This window comes from Meriones unguiculatus (genome assembly GCF_030254825.1).
Source record: "Meriones unguiculatus strain TT.TT164.6M chromosome 13 unlocalized genomic scaffold, Bangor_MerUng_6.1 Chr13_unordered_Scaffold_40, whole genome shotgun sequence".
Taxonomy (NCBI): domain Eukaryota; kingdom Metazoa; phylum Chordata; class Mammalia; order Rodentia; family Muridae; genus Meriones; species Meriones unguiculatus.
The window spans coordinates 495593-507021 of NW_026843649.1; the positions used below are offsets into that span (position 1 = coordinate 495593).

At 36.5% G+C, this 11429-nt stretch overlaps 1 pseudogene; it reads left to right on the plus strand.

Moving 5' to 3' along the window:
- Nucleotides 1-2722: 2722 nt before the first annotated feature.
- LOC132651106 (zinc finger protein 120-like) lies at nucleotides 2723-10256 on the plus strand (annotated as a pseudogene).
- The last annotated feature ends 1173 nt before the right edge of the window (nucleotides 10257-11429 follow it).

The following is an 11429-nucleotide window of genomic DNA, read 5'->3' on the forward strand; positions in this document are numbered from 1 at the left end:
TTTTCCAAGTTCTGACCTTGGCATTTAACATTCAGGTATAAGATTCATTTGGAGTAAATTTTGTGGAGGTTGAAAATAATGTACGTGTTGAGTAGCACTTCATTGGAAAGCTGTGATGTAAATGGGTAGAATTGTTCATGTAAGGGATTTACCAATACTTAGGTGAAAGGAAGTCACATCAAGTAGACTTTAGCTAAGGTCTAAGTGGATAAGTAGCATTCCAAGCAGGCCTGTTCTAGATTAGGATGCTAGGAAATACATGTTTGCTCAAGAGGATAGTCAACAAATTTGTCTCCAGTCATAACCAGGGAGACAGCCCTGATTCATAGCAACCATTGGCCATCTCCATGTCAAAGATGACACATCTAACAAGCTGCTTAATTGCCATTACAGACTCACAGCCAACATTAAAGACTGGTGTGCCAGAAAGTTGCAGTTTTCTTCTTGAGAAAAGCCTAGGTCTGTCACATGGAGAAGATATATGGTTAAAACCAATTGAACAGGGAAAATACTGTTGTGTTGAGGGCTGCTATAATCAAACAAAGCTTTCCACAAGAGCTTCATGTATGTAGAGTCATCTAACTTCTGACAGTCCCCAAATATGTTTGGCAGAGCTAGTAGAACCTGTGGCCTGCACTTTGGGAGATTTCCCAAAAATTCTGAGGTATTTAAAATAAAGCAGTGTTCCTTTTCTAAAACCAGAAATAGGGTGAGCTGCAGGGTTGGGGCATTTGAGGAGGGTTTCCTTCAGATTCTCAAAACCCACCTCTTTCCAACACATGGAGATACCCTCATCAGTTCCAAAGTCAATGTGGTCTTCGTAAATAATGTTCTTGAGATCCTATGTTCCCCTTGCGCAGTATTTTTTTTATTAAACTCATGATTTTATCCCATTTTATGAGAGTGTCTGATCAATTCATAGATGTCTCCTGTTTCCTTCCATTTCTCCCCAGGAAGTAATGTACAAGGTGCTATTCTTCTTAAGAAGCTTACTTATTATAAGATATTGCTTGCGCAAAACCTTTCCACCCCTACCTTCTACTTTTCCTAACATTTGAAACCTCTGAGACCTCTCACTTATACCATGCCACTGAATAATGACCTGCTGTTTTAGGGCAGTAGAGTACAGAAATCATTCTAAGAATGTCTTTGCTGTGTAAATCTCCCAATTGACTCAGTGGCTAAACTTGAACTCTCTAATCCATATTGAAACTGTTTAATATATAACCTGGAGCCTAAAAGAGACTTAAGGAAGACTACATGTATGGAGTACAAAATCAGCTTTAGGCTGTCTTCTCTTATAGCATTAACTAGAACTGGACACATGCTACTATTAAAGAGAACTCTTTTATTTAACCATTTGATTGTGTGTCGCATTCTTTCTTCTGGGTGGTGGATATTCATTCTATAATAGCTTCATCTTCAGCCTTTTGGAAAAATATTTCTGAGACAAGCTTTGTTGGCTCAGGTCACATTCATCCCAGTCTATTGCTCCCCAGATGCATAACTTTGCCTTCCTCTTGGTTAAAATTCCTAAACCCTTAAGTTAAAGGCTGTACACAACAGAGTTTTAGACATTACTCATTTAAGACATATAATGAGCTGTCTATTGTGTGCAGTAGAAGACAGTTTGGAAAAAATGAAGGTTGGATTTCTGGAAGTTTTAAACATTGTTTCCTAATTCAATTTTTTTTGTGAAAAATATTTCAATTTTACACATAGGTTACAAAATGGTGTCAAGGAAGAAATGTGGGTGAAACTTCTGAAGTATTTTATTAGCATCCTTTTACCTTTCTAATGACAGCAGCCATGATGATGTGGCTTAAGGAACTCAAATCCAGGGTTAAAAGGAGTTTCTGAGCTGCAGAGGTGTCTCAAGTGTACATGGTATTACTCAGGTACATAGGACCGATTTCACGTTTTGTGCTGGAATAGATGTGGCAAGAAGGAGACATAAAATTAATATTTAACATTGTTTTGTTTATGGGAATCAGTAAGACTGGGTTTGCCTTCAATCACTAGGGGGACCTACAGCTCCATAGCCCACCTTTCTGGTAACCTCCATTTACAGAGAGAGGTCTAGAGCAGGGGGACTTAAAAAAAGATTAGTTGTTTCTAGAAGGTAATATGAATAGTGTAAGGATCATTTTGAGTTATTTTTGTGGGTGTTGTGATGTTTCTGTTTATTTAATTTCTATATGTATATAATCATAGGTAGCATTGGTCTACTTCACATTTTTCTTGGTTGAGTTTCCTCAGGTATCTTAATGAAAACTTGACTATATTTTTCGGTTTATGTTCTCGGTATTTTTGCTTTATTCTTTCACAAAAATTGTACTCAGTTTTCATTGTTGTGGTCATAAAGTAAGTACAGAAGTCATATTTTGTCTCTGTGTGTAATACATCTTCATAATCCTGCTGAGAATTCTGAGTTATATTTTTCGCATGGTAAATTCAGTTAGTAGCATGCCATCATAGAATGCTGGTTGCCAGCACCCAAAGAGCATGCAGGTGCTAGACCTAGGCACCCTACACATATCTAACTGATGGACACTTTTGTCTTCATGTCGGTCACCTAGCATTTGAAATGGGGGCTGTCTGTCACATTGACACAGTTGCCTTTTTATGATTCACTTTGCCATAGCTGAGCTGCCTTGTCTGGCCTCAGTGGATGAAGATGCACTTAATTCATATGTAACTTGGTGTGTTGAGGATAGTTGATATGGGGAGACTCCCCTTCACTGAGAAGAAGAGAAGAGGAGTACGGGTAGAAGGGGGGAGGATGATACCAGGAAAAGAGGAGGTACAGAGCTGCAAGCAGATTCTAAAGTGAAAAAATAAATGAAGTAATGAGAAAATGGCTGGTTTTTATGTAAGTGAAAGATTGTGTTGACATGATTTTATAGACACTCTTCAATTGTGGGTGACAGTATCTCTGAGCAAGTGGCTCTAGGCTGGATAAGAAAGCTAGCTGAGCATGAGACTATGAAGAAACGAGATCAAGGCAGGAAACAATATTTGCTATGTTTTTTTTTTTTGCCTAAGTTTACTTGAAACTTGAGATTCTATCCTAGGATTCCAAATTGATGGAATCTGATCAGAGAGGACCAAACAAGGATGGAAGATGTACTCCCAATTCGTTCTGTCAACATAATTTACCAATGTTAATATTAAAATGCTTAATAGTATGTATGTATGTATGTATGTATGTATGTATGTATTGTTGGAAGTTACATGCTTCTTTATGGTCTCATTTGTTACTATATGGTACATCATGCTGAAGTTCTGCCTTTTAAGACAACTTTCTACAGGTTCTATATAATGCCACAACAATGAGATTTATATCAAAAAAGCATGTTATATATGTATAATATGGCTGTGTTCTTAGACTATGACAGATATATGAAGATTTGATGATGGTTTTGGGGGTTTGTTTTGACCATTCTAATTTGATGGTCAATGTCATGTTGCCAGTTTTCCCTCTGGATATTTCAAAGAATGTATTACTATTATTCTCTTTTTTCACTTTTATTTATTATGTTTATTTCATGTCCCACATACACCCCCTCCCTATCCCCTCTCAATCCCACTGTTTCTCTCTCTGAGCGTATTAAATTTTTTAAAGAAATTAGTTTGTTTTTTGACTTACATCCAAAGGGTGATCCCTCCTTCCTTTGCTCTCAGTCCACCCTCACCCTTCTCCCTCCCCTCCCAGAAAAAATGAAGCCCTAGTCTCCCTGTATCACCCCATTGCAGCACATCAAGTCACATCAGGACTGAGCATATCCTCATCCACTAAGGCCAGTCTAGGCATGCCTGATGGGGAGAGGATCTAAAAGCAGGCAGTAGAGTTTATATTAGAAACAAGCCTCTCCACTTACCACCCAACCCACATGTACCAAGCCATCCATAGTACAGATAAGTTCAAGAGTCCCAGATCCAGAAAATGCATGCTCCTTAGTTGATGCCTCATTTTCTGTACCCCCCCCCTACGGGTCTGGTTTACTTGTCTCTGTTAGTCTTCTTGTGGCTTACTATCCCTTCCAGGTTCTTCCATTTTTCCCCCAGTACTTCCGTAAGACCCCCAGAGATCCACCCCATGCTTAGGTACAAGTTCCAGCATCTGTTTCCATTGGCTGCTGGGTGGAGCCTCTGAGATAACAGACATGTTTAGGCTCTTTTCTAGATGTTCAGCAAAGCAACATTTACAGTTTTGCTCGCTTTGTAGTGTAAGGTGGAACTCAGGTTGGCCCAATTATTGGTTGGACTTTCCCTCAGTCTTTGTTCTGTCATTATCCATAAGCTTCTTATAGGCAAGGTAATTTTTGGATTGTGTGTTTTGTGGTTGAGTCGTTGTTCCTTCTCTCCACTAGTCCTGTCTGGCTAAGAGGTGGTAACGTCATTTTCCATGTCTCTTTTCCCCTATAACTCCGTTCGGAGTCTCAGCTAGAGTCACACCCAGGTCACACCCAGTTACACCCAGGTCCTCTCAGGAACCTTCCCTGTCAAATGACGCCAAAGAGAAACCACCTCAGTTTCCCTTCTTGTTCTCAGCCTTCTCACCTCCTCCTCCAATTTTCCCCACATCTGATACTCACATTTGTTTCCCTCCCCATTCCAACTTCTACCCTGTTCCTTCTCTTCATCCACTTCTGCTGTCTGTTTTGTTTTCTATTCTGAGTGACATCTGGCAACCTCCCATGTACCCTTCTTGTTACTTAGCTTCTTTGGGTGTGTGGATTGTAGTATGCTAATCCTGTACTATAGGTCTAATAGTCACTTATTAGCAATGTGTTTCTTCTGTGTCTGGGTTACCTCTCTCACATGATGATCTTTTCTAGTGCAATCCATTTGCCTGCAATTTCCATGATTTCTTATTTTTAATAACTGAGGAGTAGTCCAACTATAAATGTACTAGAAGTTCTTTATCCATTCTTCACTTTCTGGCTGTTATGAATAAAACAGCTATGAACATAGTAGAACAAATGTCTTTGTTCTATAATGGAACATCTTTTGGATGTATTCCCTGGAGTGGTATAGATGGGTATTGAGGTAGAACTATTCCCAATTTTCTTGAATGCAGCAGTTTGATTACCAGGGAAGTTGTACAAGTTTTCACTCCCATCAGCCCTGGAGGAAAGTTCCCTTTTCTCCACATCCTCAACAGAATGTGTTGTCACTTGGGTTTTTTATCTTAGCCATTTGCATGGTATAAAATGGAATCTTAGAATTGTTTTGATTTACATTTGTCTGATGGCTAAGGACTTTGATCATTTCTTTAAGTGTTTCTCAGCCATTTGAGATTCCTTTGTTTGAATTTGCAGTTTATCTCTGAACCACATTTTTAAATTGGATTATTTGATTTGTTGATGTTTAATTTCTTATGTTCTTTGCATATTTGGGATATTACCTTTCTGTCTGATGTAGGGTTGTTGTGGATATTTTCTCAATCTGTTGACTGGTGTTTTGTTCTATTGATAGTGTCCTTTGACTTATAGAAGCTTTTCAGTTTCTTGAGATCCCGTTTATTAATTGTTGATCTCCGACCCTGTGCTGTTGTTCTCCTGTGTTAATGAGTTTACACTTTTCTACACCTTGTCTTCTAAATGATTTAGAGTTTCTGGTTTTATGTTAAGCTCTTTGATCCCTTGGACTTGAGTTTCTGCGGGGTGATACAAAGGGTCTATTTTTATTTTTCTACATGCAGACATCTAGTTAAAGCACTGCCATTTGTTGAAGATACTGTCTTTTTTCCATTGTATGATTTTAGCTTCTTTGTTGAAAGTAAAGTTCCAATAGGAGTGTGGTTTTATTTCTGTGTTCTTATTCCAATTGGACAGGGTTTTCTGCTATCAAGAGTATTTTATTTTTCCATTGGAAGTTAATGTTTGCTCTTTCAAGGTTTGAAAATAATTATGTTGGAATGTTGTTGGGAAATGGATTGAACCTGGAGACTCCATATTTTAAGAATGCTGTTTTAGAGAAAGGGAATAAAGGGGGAGTTTGGGAGGGGAGAAGGATGTGCGCTACAGGGGGGATACAAAGGGAATAAATTGTAATTAATTAAATATTTAAAAAAGAATGCTGTTTTTCTATGTTAATCCTATATATCCATGAGTTTGGGAGATCTTTCCATCTTTTGATATTTTCTTCAGTTTCTTTCTTTAAAGATTTCAAATTCTAGTCATAGAGGTCTTTCACTTCATGTTGTTTGTAGCTACTGTTCAGGGTGTTTTTTTTTTTTTCTACAAATTTCATTCTCCAGCCATTTTTCATTTGTATACAAAAGGACTAATGAAATTTTTAGTTAGTTGTGTTCCCAGCCATTTTGTGTAAAGTGTATATCAACTGTAGGAATTCTTTTGTAGAATGTCTTTAGTCACCTAGTTTACATATACTAGTAAATCATCTGTGAATAATGATACTTTGAATTTTTCCTTTCCAATTTGTATCTCCTTGATAACCTTCAGTGGTCTTATTGCTTTACTAGGACTTAAGGAGTATATTGAAGAGATATGGAGAGGGGAGGTATCCTTGTCCTGTACCTCATATGAGTGGAATTTCTTTAAGTTTCTCTCCATATAATTTGATATTAACCCTCACCTTGCTTTTTATTGCCTTTATTATGTTAAGTATGTACCCGATTCCTTATATGCCTGATTTCTCAAAGTCTTTTAACATGAAGGAGTGTTAGATTTTGTCAAAGGCTTTTTCTCATTTAATGAGTTGATCATGTGATCTTGATCTTTCAGTTTGTTTATATGGTTGATTACAGTGATGTATTTTCATATGTTGAACCATCCCTGTATCCATGAGATTAAGCCAATTTGTTCATCATGTATATCTTTGATGTGTGCTTAGATTTGTTTTGCAAGTATTTTATTGAACATATTTGTGTTTCAGACAGCTATGAGCTGTCATGTGGGTGTTGGGAATTTAACCCAGGTCTTCTGGAAGAAGAGATAGTGTTCTTAACCACTGAGGCATACCTCTGTCCCTCATGTTGCCTATTTCTGATCAACATTTAAATTGCTAACGTTTTCACTTTCCTTTTGTAATTGTTCAAACAAACATTTCATTTTAAAAAGATCACATTAATATTACAGTTTAAAATGAGGTACTTCAGGTTTCTAGATATTTATGCAGAACTCAAATGAATATATAACTCTGTAGAAACTTAAGAAAGAACTTTAAGTTTTTTTTATCTTGTTTGATTAATTTTTGTATATTATTCAGGATCTTATTATGTACTCCTGAGTGTCCTGAAACTTATTGCAAAGAGCAGTCTACCATCCAGCTCTGTAAAATACACCAGCCTCTGTTTCCTGAGTGATTTTGGAATTAAAGTCATCAGAAAATACACCCAGCCTGCCCATTCTTATGAGAGTCAGGAATCGTGTATACTATTTCTATCATGTGGGCTCAGTACTGTTGACTGTTTACTCTCTCTCTCTCTCTCTCTCTATATATATATATATATATATATATATATATATATATATATATATCTGTTATTTGACATTTCTCCTGCAAGGCTATATCCTATAAAAAGGATGCAGAAATTAGAGAGGTGAACCTCACTACTGAGTTTACTCCTAAAAAGAGTTGGTGATTACATTACAACTTGTGTGTCAGAAACTAAGTAGAAGAACCATCAGAATACATTGAAAATATTGTAAATGAAGGATACATTTCCAGTATTCTAAGTATCATGCTTTCTGTTGTACATGTGTGTGGATATTTTAGAGTATATTGACCTATAATGATGTGCATGTGAATTTCACTCGAGAAGAGTGGGCTTTGCTGGATCCTTCCCAGAGGAATCTCTACAAAGATGTGATGCTGGAGACCTACAGGAACCTCACTGCAATAGGTAGGGCAATGAATTTTCTTTACTTCTTAAAATATGGGGAAACACTTTATTCATTATTGATGTGCTTCTGTAATTTCTCTTGAGGATGAGGAAGAATGAGATGAATGGATCTTTGATTGACCATAGATCAAGACTTAAACTTTGTATTATTTCCAATAATAAAGCATACATTTTCTGTTACTATATTTTAGGCTACAATTGGGAAAGTCATAATATAGAAGAGCATTGTCCAAATTCTAGAAGACATGCAAGGTAATTTTCATTGTAAGCTGATATAAATATGGTTCTGAGAAAATTTTAGTATGTTCTGGAAGTTTGAAAGAGAAGGGACAATGTAAATGAATGGTTTTAAGTGTATTTACTGATGATGACTAACTTGTTACTAAACCATGTACCTCCATGTTAGGTATTTGATGTGTGTTTGCAAGGCACTCCTCTAAGAAAGAATGCAAGGAAATCATACTTACGCAAGATCAATGTTTAAATTGTTTACTCATTAGCGCTCAGGTAAAACTGCAATTTGTTTAGTCTCCTACAACTCAGATATTTCCAAATGTATTCACAGTAAATAGGTGATGAAAATATATCCAAAACGTTATACTAATCAACTCATCCCATAGTAAAATGGGGTTACTCATATACTTGTAGTAATGTTGCTAAGTTTTGTGAGAAGGGCAGTTTTTTTAGAGTCACAAATGTTGTTGTGGAAAAACCATAATCCCTATAGCACATGTCTGTGATGAACAAAAATCAAATGTGTGAATGCCTCATGGAACCATGTCATTTACTATTATTCTTTTAATAGTTATATCATATATCCCAATGAGTACAAGTCATTTTAAAATATGTATAGTGAAAGAAACAATGTACCACCCAGAACAACTAAAAGGTATAGTAGTCCCCATTTTGAGTAGATGTTTAAAAATTGATACCTGTTATGCTTTATATGGGCTATTTAGAGCTTCCAGCAGTACAAATAATGATGCTCAGGCTTTTTAAAGCTTAGGCAATTTACTGGGAAGATTCTGAACCCTTTTTTTCCCTAAAACAAACATAGCACAGTGTCCAGATGCATGGCCAGCTCTACTTCTTTGTTCATGGTCATGTCCATCTGTTAACCTCACTGTCATGCTGGTGAATGGTGTGTCATTTGCTTTCTCCTTTGCAGCAACCCTCTCTCACTCAGAAGTTCTGTCCTGCATTTTGCGCCCTGCTATCACTTGTTAGCTCATTATTATTTCCAATAGATAAGTAAGGAAGGACAGATGTTTACAAAATATACGACAGGTGATCAGCCATAGAACTAACAATACTATGATTTCATCACTATTTAGCTGATTGCTGGCTCAGCAAAAGAACTAGTAGAGGAGAACACCGTGAATATAAAAATAATGATGAAAACTCAAATGTAATTCTTCTTTACCTTTAATTCAAACTGCAATATTAAGTCATGTGGCAAAAACATCCATTAGTGTAATGAATGTAGAAAAGATGTCATATGTGCCAATTATATTTGCAGGTATGAAAACAATCATTGTGCAGACAAACTCCCTGAAGATACTCAAGATGAAGGCTTTTCACATCACAGTAGTCCCCACACATGTAAAAGTATGCATACTGGTGTGGATCACTATGAATGTAGCCAATATGGTAATGCCTTTGCACATAAAAGTCATATCCTAAGGCATAAAAGTATACATATAGGAGAGAAACCTAATGAATGTAACCGATGTGGTAAAGCCTATGCATCTAACAGTGGTCTCCAAAGACATAAAGGAGCAACTCACACTGAAGAAAAACCTTATGAATGTAACCAATGTGGTAAAGCCTTTGTACGTAACAGCCATCTCCTAATACATGAAAGAATTCACACTGGAGAGAAACATTATGAATGTAACCAATGTCGTAAAGCCTTTGCATTTAACAGTAAGCTCCTGCGACATAAAAGAACTCACACTGGAGAAAAACCTATGAATGTAACCAATGTGGTAAAGCCTTTGCAGATAACAGTAGTCTCCGAGTACATAAAAGAACTCATACTGGAGAAAAACCTTATGAATGTATCCATTGTGGTAAAGCCTTTGCATGTAACAGTAGTCTCCTAATACATAAAAGAACTCACACTGGAGAGAAACCTTATGAATGTAACCAATGTAGTAAAGCCTTCGCACAGAGCAGTCATCTCCTAATACATAAAAGAACTCACACTGGAGAGAATCCTTATGAATGTAACCAATGTGGTAAAGCCTTTTCCATTAACAGTAGTCTCCAAAAACATAAAAGAACTCACACTGGAGAGAAACCTTATGAATGTAACCAATGTGGGAAAGCCTTTGCAAAGAACAGTAATCTCATTGTTCATAAAAGAACTCACACTGGAGAGAAACCTTATGAATGTAACCAATGTCATAAAGCCTTTTCACAGAACAGTAAACTCCTAGTACATAAAAGAACTCACACTGGAGAGAAACCTTTTGAATGTAACCAGTGTGGTAAAGCCTTTGCAGATAACAGTGTTCTCTGAAGACATAAAAATCTATGTTTCAGAAAATCCTTATGAATATAGCTAATGTCATGAAGTCTTTTCATGTAAGACTTATCTTGAAGAACACTTATTGGAGTGAAACACTATGAATAGAACCAACGTGTGAAAAAGTTTGCATGCCTTAATAATCTCTATGTAAATAGAAGAAGAATACCGGATAGAAACTTTATGAATGTAACCAATGTGATAAAGCATTTTGCCATAATAGTAATCTCCTATGACATAAAGAACACATACTAGAGAGAAACCTTATGAATGTAACTAAGTTGGTGAAGCCATTGCATGTAACAGTAGTCTCCTAATACAAAAAAGGACTAACACTGGAGAGAACTCTTAGGGATGTAATCAATGTGTGAAAGCCTTTGTATGTAAGTCATCTCCTAATACATAAAAGAGCTCACACTTGAGAGAAACCTTATTAATGTTACCTATGTGGTAAAGCCTTTTCACATAACTGTCATCTCCTAATAAAAACGTGCTGTTCACAATCATCTTCAACATCATGAAAGAATTCATACTGGAAAGAAAGACTATGAATGTATTTACATGGTGAGGCTACTCCACATTTGTATAATCTTCATCATCATGAAAGAATACATACAGGGAGAAAATTTATGAATGTGTTAAAATGGGAGATCTTTGCACATATCTATATTCTACATCATCATAAAAGTTTCATCATTAAAGTGTCACAATGGAGAGAAAATCTGAATATAATCAATATGGTAAGGCTTTAGTGTTCTGTCCACTGAATCTGATACAACTCAAACAGGTCAATACAGATGAAAAAAATTTTATTGTCATTCTGTTTGATTAGGGACCACATAATGTGGAACTGTGATGCCTACCCATCCAATGAGCCAGGAAGTTTCAGAGGTTCTGAGCTTGAAAATCATAAACATCTTTACCATTTTACAAATGAATTATTTCCATCAGTCGTGGTTTAGGCATATGGTAATTGTTTATGTCATTGGGGAAGTCACCTGATGCAAACTGTAGGTGTTACTGTCA